Source organism: Belonocnema kinseyi, chromosome 10 (genome assembly GCF_010883055.1).
Source record: "Belonocnema kinseyi isolate 2016_QV_RU_SX_M_011 chromosome 10, B_treatae_v1, whole genome shotgun sequence".
Taxonomy (NCBI): domain Eukaryota; kingdom Metazoa; phylum Arthropoda; class Insecta; order Hymenoptera; family Cynipidae; genus Belonocnema; species Belonocnema kinseyi.
Window position 1 is genome coordinate 110,027,149 of NC_046666.1, and position 12,568 is coordinate 110,039,716.

At 38.4% G+C, this 12,568-nt stretch overlaps 1 protein-coding gene across 3 annotated transcripts in view; it reads right to left on the reverse strand.

Annotated features, from left to right (window-relative positions):
* The window catches only part of LOC117182135 (protein FAM117B-like), a 126,868-nt gene extending 118,087 nt beyond the window's left edge, over nucleotides 1–8,781 (reverse strand). For 2 of the 3 annotated variants that reach the window (XM_033375178.1, XM_033375179.1), the window contains exon 1: nucleotides 8,721–8,739. The gene's annotated coding sequence lies outside the window, so the exon portion shown is untranslated. Of the gene's footprint in view, nucleotides 1–8,720 lie in introns of all 3 variants that reach the window. The other variant, XR_004468274.1, reaches the window with a different exon arrangement.
* Between the last annotated feature and the right edge of the window lie 3,787 nt (nucleotides 8,782–12,568).

The window sequence follows — 12,568 nt, forward strand, 5'->3', positions numbered from 1 at the left end:
GGGGGGGGATTTGTTTTCTATAATTACTGCTACTGTAATTTTCAACATACCACGCTGAAATGCCAATCTAGTACAGAATAACAGCTCCAATACTTGTTTAAAAAATGTACAAGACAATCCATTATGATAGCACAAGATAGCACTTGATAGTACAAGCCCTAGAGAGGATATCACCAGCTTTAATTCATATCCTATCGACCAAATGTGTAGAAATTTCATAGAAAAATAGTCTTTTTTTAAATAACAAATTAGTTTTTATCAAAACTAATGATTATTTTGGGCTAATGATTTGCAAACTTTTTAAGGATGCCAAGGGGTATTTTTACCGAAAGTTTGAAACTTTTTGCTTAATTATTGCAAAAACAATTGCATATTTAAACAAATGCACTTTTGGACGGGTTTCATCTTTTTCCAAGTAAACAGATGAGCGAATCTTAACGTCCGGTCCGTCACTTTGTAGATATTTGTGAGAACTACATTTTTTAATTAAACTTTTTTTCCCAGAGACACATAGGTTCGTTCCAATAAAAAATGGCCCGCTTTTACTATCTTTAACGATTGTTTACACACACAGTGCTTCCGATATCTCGGACTCAAATATATAGACTTTTATTATACATGCTAACACTACAATAGTAAGAAGTAAAAACTCAGGTAGCATCTTCTGCATAAAATAACCCTTTTTTCACAGGGTGCCTGTAATGCTAAGAGATCTATGCAAATTGATGTCAGTTTATAATATAGATATCATTCTATCGTATAGTATGTGCGGTACTCAAAACTCAAAAATTACATCCATTTTCAGATATAACTTAATGTTTACACGATATCAATTGCTAAAAAGAACAATCACGGTAAGTTCCCTTCAGGTGCAAGTGGAACGTTCTCAAGGAGCAGACATTAGGCACGTTCCGGGAACGTGTCTGGAACATTACGCTAAAACGTTACAAATGTGCAAGCGGAACATTCCAATTACGATCCGTGCTATTAGAGCAGCATAAGTATTTCTTCATTATTTTGTAGAAAATAGTGTTACGAATTATTTTTTTTTCATGCAAGTGTCTGATCTTATTATTTACAATAGTTTTTTGTTATTTTTATGTAAATAGATACCGTGATTTTTTAAACCTCATCCAATGCAATATTTATCTCGAAGCTCATATTTAAACATAACCATTACTTTTTGTAAACAAATATGGCTTCGCAAGATTATGGTTTAGCATAATATAAGGAGAAAAGGACAATCAAGGCTTTTCTAAATAATTTTTTTCGTACAAATGCTTCCACTGTAAGTTCTATAAATTCAAATAATAATTACAAGAAATATTAATGCACTTAAATATATATATATATATATATATATATATATATATTGCAACGATTATAACCATAATGAATTCTTAGATTCTTAAGAACAAAAAATTCTTAAGAATTTTAATAATACATTTTAATAATATTATGAGGGTACTTTAGTTGAATTATAGTACGCCATGTTCACAAAATATTTATAAATGAACTATTTACAATGAAATTCTTAAGTAAAAAGTTGAACAGGATAATAGCTCACACTATTCTGTTGTATTAAATACCCGGAATTAAATGAGTTCTTCGCAAATTATTGACTTTCGAATAATATTCCTATGGTTACTTTTAAGACCATGTTATGAGTGGGTCACGTGACCAGATTTTTACTTTACCGCCACTTGTTTTATTTCCCAACTTAAGTTCACACCAAACGTCACATCGAGTTGAAAATTTGGGATTCTAAACTACTAATAAATATTCTCCATTTCACGAATTGCCTAGGCATTGTAAGAAATGCCAGATATAGCTCAGGTAATGAATATATACTATTTAAATCAAATTTTAGTTCGATTTCAAATTAAAATTTCGAATTCGATCTAGATTAGTTTCAAAATGGTACACTGAGAAAAAGCATTTTTTTCTATAACAAAATTCTTTGTCTTGGATATAGATGAAATACTCCATCTACCAAAATATTAGGTTAAAAGAACCAAAAAATTTAGTTAGCCGAACCAAATCTGTTGTTGCCTATATAATAATCTTATTCTATAGTTAAAATAATCAAAATTTTTTGAGTCAACCAAATTTATTTCTGAGTGTACGTAATTAAGTTTGAAGATGTCATAAAAATTTGTCGATGGTCAATAGGAGAGATACAAACTCCGCACTTGCAACCTGTGTACTGTTCCCCCATTAAGCGGCATTCCTTCACACAGGCCGAGCCTGGCCAACGGGAGTCTTTTGTACCTAATAATCCATAAAGTGTGAAGTATACCAAATTTTCAATTTAGCACTTAGTAATTTACAAATATAATATTCGAAATCTACTAATAAAGACGAGAGCAATGACATATTATTATTTTCCTGAACAAGTTTATCTTCATACAAAAAATGAATGAAATAAATAAAAATTATTTATAAATTTTCCGCCTGGGATATTGTAATAAATATCATGCAATTTGTTTATGTGCAGGTATCCTATATTTTATAAATCTGATTACACTGTTTTGTAAAATTATTAAAAACTTAAGCACTTTCAAATTACAAATATAACTTAAATTTCAGGTATTGTTAAATGTCAGTGACTTTACTGCACTTGCAACAAAAAATTTATTTATCATAATTCGTTTTATTCTGCTTTTTGAATGTTAAAATAGTATTTTTAATTAAGTTTTTATCTCTGAAGGGAGCCCGAGCACTGAACTCCTAAATATTAAAAATTAAGAAATTTATACTACGGAAAGTTTAAGATTAAACGTATCCGAACCTCAATTTCAACTGAAAACATTAGCAATCACAAGGACATCTTAAACTTACCAATTCTAAAATTTTTAATTATAATTTTCCAAAATTCAAGTATTCGAATTTTGATTGCAGAATAAAAACTTATGAGAGAAAGACTTCAAATTAGGCGGTAAAATATTTTCTAATATTGAATGAGAAATTGTTTAATACCTTCAACTGAAAATTGCACGATATTAATATATTACATTACAAATAAAACTTTAAAAACAGGTAAAAAAAATAATAATAAGGTCATTGTCACCGTTCAAAATTGAAAAATTTTAAATGTCTTAAACTTGAAAAAATTTTTAACTCACGCGGATGGTCCATATAAATTTATGCTAGTTTACCAGGACCATCAAACGAAATTTGTAGTTCTCGAAGCTGCGGATTCGAAGCGAGCAGAAGATGTAGGTTTTAACTTCATACAAATGTTAGCTGTACTTGAAGCACCTTCAGTGTTACAGTAAGACCACGGTAGGGGATTTGCAAATTTTATTATCCCCTTTTCTATCTGCATCATATAAAAATCCAAGATTGCATGGTTTGAGATTAGAAAAGTCACATGTCACTGTCTCTCTGTTTACCAAAAAATAACATAAATTACTCTAAGTATTACGATCAGTTAAATACATGTCATGGGAAAATAATTTTTATTGCTATTTTGTATAGCAGAAACAAGAATTACCTACGCTGAAGTTATATTTGCAAAAAAATATAACCAAAGTTAGAGACGGGTGTTTTCGTATTTGTATTTTGGCACCTAGACACCATCAATAGTTATATTACAATATATATCGGACGTTTTACATCAACCAGCACAGTGAGCAGCCCAGATCTAGTATGCATTGATTTAAAAGTTACAAGGTTAAAAATGTTCGTATTTAAGAATTCTATTAAAGGCCGCCTGGCAAGTTTACAAAAAAAAAATAACATTCTGTGAATCCGAATCCAATGTTACTTAAACCCTATCTGGCCACTATTCGTCCCTACCCTAAAAAAAAACTTAAAATCGTCGAATTAACACTTTGTTGTGACGAGTTATGTAGTAAAACCACCTTATCATTATGATTTCGGGGTCATTGATTCTGAATCCAATGTTATTTAAAAACCCTGTCTGGTCACTATTCGCCCGTAACCTCAACAAATACTTTAAATTGTCGAATTCACACTACTGTGCGACCAGTTATATAGTGAAACGACCTTATCTTTATGGTTTCGTGGTCACTGAAACCAATTCTGATACTTGTATAACTTCAGCTATTTTCAATTGGTCCCTAACCTGCGAAAACACTTTGATTTTCTAAGATTATACGTTTGACTACCACATTGTACCTCTCTGCGTTTTATAGGGCTGGAACTATCATTATGCTAAGTGTGCATAATGCCCGTATTAGGACTTGCATGTTGGTGGCGGTAGTGAGAAAGTGTGTAGTGACAGGCGGTGAGAAGTTTTTACGGAGTTTGTGTGGAAGGTGTGGGTGAAGTGTGAGGGTGGAAGGCTAGAAGCTGAGTACGATAGTGAGGGGTACTTTGGGACAATAGAAATTAATTTACATTGTAATTCGGGGGTGAGATCTGGCTAAATAGGAAAGTGAGGTTAGGTTTGCAAGAAAGCGGTGCAGTTTTGTGATCAGGAGTTTAGACCTTCATGGCGGACAAGGGTGGTTCACGTAGAGCTGAGGGATGTGAGGGGTGAGAAAAGGGTGTCTGCAGGGGATGTGAGGGATGAAATAGGGCAAAGAAACTGCAATTTTTGGCGGTAAGCGACAGCATCCTTAAGAGACATCTGTTGGCTGCAGTGCATACCTGGATGTACGGATAGGTTACTGTTACCGACGGGAGGTGGATAGCGAGAGTACTGGCAGTGCTGGTAGTGAATTAGACGCAGATGAAATTTCCAGAACTACACGACGGCCAGCTGGGCGTGGCCCGGTGTCGAGTGGCGCGTCATGGATGGTGAAGAATCGGAGCGAAGGAAACGATAACGCAAGGGAGAGAGCGTCCAGTACAAGCGAGGGGGAGGATCTCTTAAAGATGAATAGGGAAAGCAAAGAGAGTTAAGAGAAAAGCGCGTTAGAGAGTCCATTTAAGAAAAGCGGACGAACACGTAGATCACCCCTCCTAAAAATGGAGGGACAGGCGGAGAAAGAGGCTCTCGGGTTGCTGATAGGCGAGATCAGAGGGTTGAGGAAGGAAATAAGGGGGCTATGGAGCAGACGGAAAGTATGAGGGAGGAACTGAGGGCAAGGGATGAGAGATGGGAAAAGGAAGTAAAAGAGATGAGGGGGAAAGTAGAAGGGAAAGTTAAGGAAGGAAAAAGAAGATAAAATAAAGGATATGGAAGAAGATATTAGGCTGTGGAAGGAAAGGGCGGAAAGAAGGCTGGAAAAGGTGTAGGACAGGTCTGGAACGGAAGTAGTGGACAGGGGGAGGGCTAGAAGCAAGGTATTTGGGAGAAGGTGGAGATTATGATAGAAGAGAAAGTGGGAGAGCGTAGGAATGAAAAGGAGGAGAGAGCGGATAGAGAAAGGATAAGGGCAATGGAGTTAAGTATGGAGAGAACAGAGAAGGCAGATATGAAAAATAATATAGTAATAAGAGGATTGAAGCTAAAGAGCGAGGAAGAAAGGGAGGGGGTGAAAGCGCTGCTACAAGGCATAGGGTGGGTTAAATGCAAGGTGGGGAAAGTTAGGATGGAGGGGAGAAAGGACAGTGAAGTGTCGGTAGTAGAATTGGAGAGCTGAGAAGAAAAATTGGAGGTAAAATAGAGAAAATGTGGGTATGGGACGAGGAGAAGGAGGTGTTGAAGGAAGTGCAGGGGAATGTGTTACGGGGGGAATAGGGAGGTGAAAGTAAAGCAAGTGGGAGAAGTGTTAAAGGTGCTGTATTGGAATGTAGCAGGGGTAAAGAAAAAAGATGAGGATTTCTGGAGGTATATTCAGGAATTATATGTTATTAAACTGGTAGAGACGTGGGTAGAGAGAATGGAATGGGACAGAGTAGAACAAAAGTTGCTAAGGGGGTATAGGTGGAGGCTACAGGAGACCGTCAAACTAAAGAGGAAAGGAAGGGCGTGCAAATGGAAGCTGTAAAGATAGGATGGGTAATGTATAAGTTTTTGACTGTGTACAATAAGGATGGGATGGAAAAGATTAAAGAAAGGGTGGAAAACTTACTAGTAGAGAGAGATGAGGGTTTGGTGATACGGGGGCGGGGGGTAATGCGAGAATTGGAGAAGAAGGAGGCCTGTACCGGGAAGGGGAGAGCTTCGAAAGAAAATCGAAAGATTAGATTATAAATGAAGAGGGGGAAATTCTACAGGCTGGATGGAGGACAGAAGCTGGGCGGAGGCGAATGGTATGGTAAAGGGAGACAAAGACGAAGAATACATGTATGTAAGTAAGATGGGTGTATCGATACTAGACTATGTGATTATGAATATGCAAAGATGGGAGGAGATAGAGAAATTCGCAGTGAAAGAGAGGGTGGAATCAGACAATCAGTCATTAAATTTGTGGATACAGGGGGAGGCTGGGGAAAAACAGGGTGGGGGAGAAGGGTCCTTAGGGAAGAGGGTGTCATGGACGAGAAAGGCGATAGAGAGGTATCAGGAGCAGTTGGACAACGTAAGCTTTCAGGGGGAATGAACTGAATGACGAGGCGATAGAGAGACAGATAAGGAAGTAGAAAAAATCTGAGGCAGCAGGTTTGGACGGAGTAAAGAATGAAGCATGGCTGTTTGGCACACAAGAGGTAAGGCAGATGCTGAAGGGGACAGTGTAAAAAGTATGGAGGAGGGAGGGATTCCCAAGAAGGTAGAGGGAGGGGTTAATCGTACCACTGTATAAGAATGGGGATAGAGGGAGGATGGAAAATTATAAAGGGATTACGCTCATGAATACTGCGCACAAAATATACACGATGGTGTTAGCAGATCGGCTGCGCAAGGATGTTGAGAGGAAAGGAATATTGCCGAAGACGCAGGCGGGCTTTAGAGAGAGAAGGAGTACTATTGACAATATTTACGGCTTGCAGCACGTGATGGATAGAGAACTAACCAAAAAGGGTGCCAAAGTGTACGCGTTTTTTGCAGATCTAAAGGGCGCATTTTCTTCTGTGGATAGGGGTAGGTTGTAGGAGGCAATAGAAGAGAGGGGAGTGAAGAGGGGCCTAATTGAGAGGCTAAGGGAGGTATATGAGGAGACGAAAGAGAGGGCGAGAGAAGGGGAGGGAATCTCTGCCTTTTGCAATTTTGATCGCGGATATTTAAAGTAAGCTAGCAGCCAAATCGACGGTTACAGTGTCCAGGAAAAGAGGTGGGAGAGATAAGCGAGGGGAGTGGCAATTGTGTTGATGAGGCAGGTGCGGGGGCTAGGGAAGAGGTTGTTCGCAGATGATTTTGTAAGGAGGATGAAATTGTTTGATTCGCTAGTGATGAGTGTGTTATTTTACGGAGTGGAGGTGTGGGGGTGGAAAGTAAGTGAGGAGGTAAATAGGATATAGAAGAGGTATGTAAAGTGGACACTGGGGTTGGCAAAGAATACACCGAACTATATTGTGAGGAGGGAGACAGGAGGAATGAGTTTAGGGATTATAACAGAATGTCGAGCGTGTAAATATTAGGAGAAATTTTTGGAAGAGGGGGGAAGTGAGAAGGATGCACGAGGAAGGAAGCACCTATAGATTTCAGAACTTTGGATCGAAACGCAAACATTCGTCTTGAAAGAAATGAAAAAGTATCAGTCCAAAAAACTTTCGAAATTGACCTTTGTTAAACAAGTATCACGTTATGATGGACGAGTCCAAAAGCAAAAGTCTATATGCTTTATGTCTGAAACATTTATAGGGATAAAATTCGTATTTGAATTACTTTGACATTGTATGGTATTGTATAGTATAATATAGTTTAGTATAGTATTGTATAGTATTGACACGTTGATTAGGCCTACTGGGGATACCACACAAAAAACGTACCTTATGATGCTTTATCTCCAGGGTGGTGCGGAAAATAGGATACAAAACTATTTTCAGTACAATTTGAGATATAACTGCATTAGAAAGGGCGAGAGGGAGTAGGGCTGGACATTGCTTGAGAGGAAGTAATAGAAGAGAAGATAGTTCCGTAGTCCGTGGATTGCAAGGAGACGTTCGCTCCCATCAGCCGGTTCCTACTTGTGAAGGTCGGGAGCGAAAAGTATATTTGCCGTTATGATGGACTTGTTGGCAAAGACTTACGAATTATTTCCAAAACTGTTCACAATAAATTCTCGAATTTCTTGTCATTAGCAAGAATTTGTCCCAAATGTAGAAAGGAATCGGCAAAAATTCAGTCATATAATAATGAGAAGGAGATACAATCTCCGGATTCTGATAGCGATTGTGATCTATCTCCTACGAAAAGAAAACATCTGTCCAGGGAAGATCAACTGGAAAAACTGTAAAATGGATTAAAGAATAAATTTGCTTCTTTGGATAAAACTGATCCCCTGAGACTTGATATTCTTACAATTGCTCCTGAATGCTGAAGTATTTGGCAACTAGCTTCAGAATTGAACACTTCTGAAAGAATGACCAGATCCGCTAAGGCATTAAGAAAACTGGAGGGTGTATTAACTGATGCCTCATTAAAATAAAGCTATTACTGTAGCACAGAACGGAGAGAAAGAAAAAGTACAAAAAAGGCTGTTACTATATGATATTAATTGATTACATATGGAATCTAAAAAATTGAAATCAGAGCATCCAATTGGACTTACTAAGTTTTCTCAACTTCATCCTAAGTGGTGTATTTTGGCAGGTGCTAAAGGTACTCACACTATGTGGGTTTGTACAATACATGAGAATTTAAAAAATATATTTGATGCTGCTAATATAAAAAAGAACACGAGTAATTCAGATAAACTGCTTACAGATTATTAGGATTGCTTCTCGTTGGTAGTGCGTAAACAGGCGATAGATGCGTCTTTTCTCAGAAATTGCCAATCCTGTCCTATAATCGAAAAATTTACAGATTATATGATTGAAACTTTAGAACACAGTGGTATAACTGAAATTATCTGCAGTTTGGCTGCAAACATTAATCCCACATCATTGTATTTCTAAACATCAAACTATATATCAGATCGGAAGAATAAACTAAATCATCATGAAGTTCTAGTTCATACTGACTTTTCAGAAAACTTTTCTTATGTTGTGCAAAATGCCGCACAACCATTTAATTACAATAACAATCAAGCAATCATTCATCCAGTCGTAATGTATTACAGAAATGACGAAGAAATAATATGCAGTAGTCACGTTCTGATAACAGATAGCACAACTCATGATACTGCAGCGGTGTATGTTATGCAAGGAAAAGCTGCACCCGATCCCAGCGAAATCGCGTTAAAATTTCAGCCACAACCACGTCTCAAGACCGTGAGATAGGTGGTCACAGTCTGTATCGGAATCAATACGACGATCCGGCAAAAGTCTCGTGCACCCTGAGGACACGGAGCGACCCAAGGACGACCGCCTTCTGCATTTTTTCCGCAAGTGATTGAGCATATTGTTCACACGCAGGGATGCTTTTCAAGCTACTAACGAGTGAAAGCTTGGCACCACCAAGAGCACCTATGATAAGAACGATTAGTTTAATACACACACACACACACACACATATATATAATTTAAACATCCATCGTATGGACCTACTGGGGGCAGCCGTAATCTAAAAATGACACTATCTCCCAATAGAACTCCGGTAAATCACACTTATGACCACGTTTCACGACCATAAGATGGGTCATCATTGGCACGATGAAATTACAATGACAGGCCGGTGAAGCCTCGCGTGTCTGTAAGACACGAAGCGCTCTAAGGGTGACAGCTTTCTGCATCCATCTCGCAAGTACCTTGGAATATTTTTGGCACGCTGGTACAGCTTTAAGTTTACGAACCAGTAACAGCTTCGCACCTCCGAGAGCACCGATCACAAGTAGAATTACTTTGACCGAATATTTTGGATGCAATCGTTGCAGATCCCTTTTGAGGTCTTGATAGCTCTCCTCCTTATCCTTCTTCTTAGTAATGACCTTGTAGTCAGCCGGAGCCGAAAAATTGACTGTGTGTACCTCTATCCCCTTCGGATTGTTCGGCAGGACAGGGTCGCGAACATCACCGTTAGAGCGACAAACATGGTAATAAAGCACTCTTAGATGATGTCTGTACAAACATGTAGTTTCCGCGTGGGTGCGCATTTTCTTGTCAAGTAGCTTCTTGGCGGAATTTTGTAGCCTCTGCTTTCTTCACTTCGGCTTTCAGAAAGGAAGCATCTAGATGGAGTAATGCACTTTCCTCATTTCCGATGTTTAAATTTAGGCCAAGACACTCGGCCACCTGCTTTGCGGCTTTGTAAAAGAACACTCCTGGACTAATAATCTCGGGGTTCCTGACCATTTTCAGGAGAGGATCTCTGCCATTTTCAACAATGTAAGCTGTAATTAGAACAATTCTATTATGAAGACACCGGAGTTTCAGAAGTCCGCGTCCGGCTTGACGACGTGAAATGTATAATCGCGAAACAGTCGGATTGATATGCAAGCTCTTATGCATATGCATGATCTTAGGTGTGGCAATTTCAAGGGCCTTAAGGGCATGTGATACTTAGAAAATTATCGATTTTACCAGTTTTAGGTTACGACGGCTTTTTTTCTTTAATAATCAATATTTTGTTTTAAAAATTGGGGACATGATAGCGACCATGCTAACGGACGTCCCCACACACTTTTTTTTGGTTTAATTCAAAAAAGTTTTAATTTAGCAAAATCTGATTAATTTGCATAGCGCTTAGGAATTAGTTTCGATTTTACCAGTTATAGGTTCCGAAGGGTTTTTTTCTAGAATAATCAATATTTTATCTTAAAAATTTGGGAAATGATAGCGAACATGCTCACGGACGTCTCCGTACACTTAATTTGTGTTTTTTTTTTCAAAAAATTTTTTGATATTGCTAACAACAGATCTGGTCCATGATTACACCATAATTATTATAGAGTGCTTACCGACAGAATCGGTACGATAGAGACCTACATTATCGGAATGACAGAGAGCTAAAAATCACCCTAACCACAAAATAATACACATGCATAAAATTTGATAATTTGCACAATAACATTTTTTTGTTATTATCCCTGAAAAAAGAGTGCGGGGACGTCCGTTATGATATTTTATAGCATCTCCGAATTCAGTTTTTGAAAATTTTCATTTTTGTGGAAAAAAGCCGTCGGAACTGTACCCGATTGACCACACGACGAAGTATCACATGCCCTTAAGCTCGTTCTTCGTCAGTTGAACCACCCAAAACGATTAGAGTAAAGCCAGACCTGCAAGCATGTTATCGCATATACCTTGTTTAACGCCGACAGGTTTAAAGACCAAATCTTACGAAGAAGATGCTTGTATCTGCTTCGAAGAGACTTATTCACATAGCATAGATCTTTAGGTCATCCATATAATAGTGTCACTCTGAAAGACGCCCATATAGAAGGTAACATGGTTCGTTCTCACTCGATATTTTTCAGCTGAGATAGTAAATCCAGTTTTCCAAAGGGTCATCAGTCTCTCTATGCATCTCACTAGGCGTGGAAGAACCTTCTAGCTTTCCAACAGACAGATTATAAGTCTATGAGAGGTTGAATCAAAAGCTTTCCGGTAGTCAATCCAGGTCATAGACAGGACGCGTTGGTGGACTGCTGCGTCCTTGCAGATACACCTGCCAATTAGCAGTTTCCCTCTGCATCCTGCTACACCTTTTTTCGAGCCGCGTTGTTTGTACATCTCTCTCTCTCTTTCTACACAAAATTAATTGATTGAACAATCCCTTTTTTTAGGACCGCTGAAGAGATCTTATATCGTGTGTTCAAATACGTTATTAGCCTGTCATGCTCTGAATTGGACAAGTTGCTCTTTTTCGGTAGCCACGGCGGAATGGGTGTTTCCGAATTTTAATTTGAGGTGAATATGCGGGCCAGATTTTGGTGTGTAGAACTAAACTTCATCCAACAGAAGTTCTTGATACCATCTGGTCCTACATTGGAAAAGTTCTTCAAGATCCTAAGTGCTTGTTTTACCTCTTTAGCAGTGATTGAGGGACATTCCTCCTCTGATGTTATATGGTTGCCGCAAAACTACTTGAAGCGGATGATATTATCAGTATCTTATTTCAGCTCCAGCGTTTTCAGGATCTTGTATTCCTATCTCCAAACAGTATCGAACTCGTTGGGTTTGGGTAGATTTTTGACAGAAACAGGGGGAACGCTGAAGAGGCGCGATGGGCCAGGAAGAAACTGTTGCTTCTCTCTAATCCATCTCTTCCTCTTTTGCATTCTCCTCCTTGCGTCAGATAACGCCCTATTTTTTCAACAATATGCTGCTTGATTGTCAGCAGTTTTAACTTGTTCAGTTTGTGATTGGAGGTCCTTATTTCTTAGGCAAACTTCGGGACGAACACCGAACGCATTCTGTCAAGCCAATCCAATGTTCTTGTTCAATTGATGCATCCGTTTCTTGGTCTTTTGATCCATCTTTGGTTCTAGCCTTCGATTTGAAGAAGCAAAGCTCTCGCTGCATCATAAACTGTACAATTGATGGTCCAGAGGTCGGACACCTCCGAGATATCCTCACGAAAAGAGACCTCTATTTCAGCCAGATCTTGGGGCTTAGAAGGAACTTGTACATTAATTTTATTCCTTGACCTGAAATCACTATCATCTCTCAG